The sequence below is a fragment of the Gracilinanus agilis genome, chromosome 3 (assembly GCF_016433145.1).
Source record: "Gracilinanus agilis isolate LMUSP501 chromosome 3, AgileGrace, whole genome shotgun sequence".
NCBI classification, from domain to species: Eukaryota; Metazoa; Chordata; class Mammalia; order Didelphimorphia; family Didelphidae; genus Gracilinanus; species Gracilinanus agilis.
This window is the reverse complement of record NC_058132.1, coordinates 116,373,713-116,376,490: the sequence shown is the minus strand read 5'-3', so window position 1 is coordinate 116,376,490 and position 2,778 is coordinate 116,373,713.

Sequence of the window (2,778 nt, the reverse complement as noted above, 5' to 3'; positions counted from 1 at the left end):
ACTGAACCCTTTCAATGAATATTCACCCCTCCAGAAGGTGTGAACTGGTTCCCACAAACACCCCCAGGGCAGTGCTACACTATTTGGAAGCTGTGATTGGCTCCTGTGAAGAGGGGAGGAGACAAGAAGCCACTATTAAAGGTCCTGAATTTCTGAGGCTAGGAGAGGACTCTTAGAAGAGAATCAACTTCAAGAAGAAAATTGGCCTCAGGAGTTACCTTGAGCTCAAGTCATTGTCTTGACCTGCCTCTTGGGAAGGAACTTGGGTAAGTAGATAGCTGGCTTTCCCTTCCTGTCTTCTGGAGTTTAATTCCTGTTGAAGGTTAACAAGTCCTGGCTGAGCCAAGCACTGGAACAATATTTAGTTAGGGTTAATGTCTTCTCTACCCTTTTGTAGTCCTCTGCTTTCACTCCTTCCACCTCTTTTTTTTTTTTTAAACCCTTGTACTTCGGTGTATTGTCTCATAGGTGGAAGATTGGCAAGGGTGGGCAATGGGGGTCAAGTGACTTGCCCAGGGTCACACAGCTGGGAAGTGGCTGAGGCCGGGTTTGAACCTAGGACCTCCTGTCTCTAGGCCTGACTCTCACTCCACTGAGCTACCCAGCTGCCCCCGCCTTCCACCTCTTTTGCAAATAAAAGATTTATAATTTTCATATATTTAGCCAAACCATTAATTTTAACACTTACACAGTCACATGGAAAAACAAAGTTCTCTGAGTCAAAAGAAATGGTAAGAGCCGAGAAAGATTAATATCTTTCCTTGTCCATCTAGCTATCTTGAATCCCTCCTTTTAGAAAGAATTTCTAAATATATCAACTCCTTAATTCTCCAACTCTTTAATGATCAAATAAACTTGAAACTTGGACCTCACACCTATATAATATGGCAAAGATGAGAAGAAATTGAATAACAAGACAGTGCTGAAGGGTGCGGGAGAAGATGTTTGAAGTAATGCACTACTAGTGCAGCTGTGAGTTAGATCACCCCCTGCTAGATGGATAGTTTAAGTTAAGGTAAAAAAATGGATCTGAAGTATTCAGGATTGATACATTTACATTCTGAGATGCTATTAAAAAAAATAAAACCCTTACTTTCTGCCTCAGAATCAATACTCTGTATTGGTTCCAAGGCAGAAGAGTGGTAAGGGCGAGGCAATGGGGGTTAAATGACTTGCCTAGAATCACACAGCTGAGAAATGTCTGAGGCTAGATTTGAACCCAGGACCTCCCATCTTTAGGCCTGGCTCTCAATCCATTGAGCTTCCCAGCTGCCCCCAGAGATGCTATTCTTAGTCATGGATAATTGAGGTCAAAGAAAAAAAGGGTAGTGCCAAATACACCAAAATATTCATCATAGCATTTTCCCTAGTAGCAAAGAATTAGAAACACTACTGGATGTTGTTAATCAGGGACTGGCTAAAGCAGTGATGGTAAATTAATATGTTGGAACCTTATTGTGACATTTAAGAAAGGGGGGGGGGAAGTAATATATGATGCTATCTGAATGTAGCACCAGCAAGAAAACCAATATACAGTGAATACAGTCATGAAGGAGGGGTAAGATAAAACTGTAATTATGACTAACCTTGCCATCAAATTATACTTAAGAAACCTTACCCCTTTCATTTCTTTGTAAATGTGGGATATTAGGAGAAAGATGACAGTCAGTGTTGTCAGAGATATGGTTGCTATATTGTTTGGTTTTTGGAGAACTTTTTTTTTGGGGTGTTCAGTTGTTTTTCTAAGAGATAACTTGATATGAGGTAGGGGGGAAATATATTCCCCCAAGTGATTGAAATGGAAAAGGGAAAAATAAAATTTAAGAGAGACAGAAAGGCAGAAGATAGAGAGAGAAACACAAATGAGCACAAGAGTGTGTGTCTTTTTTTTTTTTTTTTTTAATTTTTTTTTTAATTTTAAACCCTTAATTTCTGTGTATTAGCTCCTTGGTGGAAGAGTGGTAAGGGTGGGCAATGGGGGTCAAGTGACTTGCCCAGGGTCATACAGCTAGGAAGTGTCTGAGGTCAGATCTGAACCTAGGACCTCCTGTCTCTAGGCCTGACTCTCAATCCACTGAGCTATCCAGCTGCCCCCCAAGAGTGTGTGTCTTTTTAAAAGACATATACAACTTGACTCAGAAAGGGCAGCAAATTTGATCAAAATAAGATTATGAATATAATTTAAAATAATGTTTCAGCTGGAGGTATTTTTTAGATCTGGAAAAGATTAAGACATTAGAGAAGATTCAAAATCCCCTTTTTTTACTTTTGTACATCTCACTTTCCCCAACTGCATAATGTAAAAAATTCAATCTTCTCATCCTGTGCAGATTGTACCATGAAAAGAAGTTAGATGATAAAGGTGATAAATTTCAAGTGCACAAGTACCAAGGGCATTTCTATTCTGTAGGTATTAGAATGGGTGGTTGCCATAATTGTAATTAACCCTTAAACCACAAGACTGTTAATAGCTAGATTTATTAGTAAGAAAAATAAAATAAGAGAGAAATGTAGAAAGGAGGTGAAGAATGTCCTAGCCTAATAATACAGAGCCTAACAACTCAGTGTCTGTCCCCAAATATCAGCCTCAGAAAACAGCCCAGCCCAACTCAACACAACCAGCCCCCCAGTTTCCTGCTGGGTTTCATCTTATAAATCCTTACTAAAGCCACTAGCTCTCTTACATCACTCCCCAGGAACCAATCACAATTCCACAATTAGCTTGGCACCACGGGGTTGGGGGGTGGAGGGGGTAGGGTGAGGATGGGGTGGGGGGGA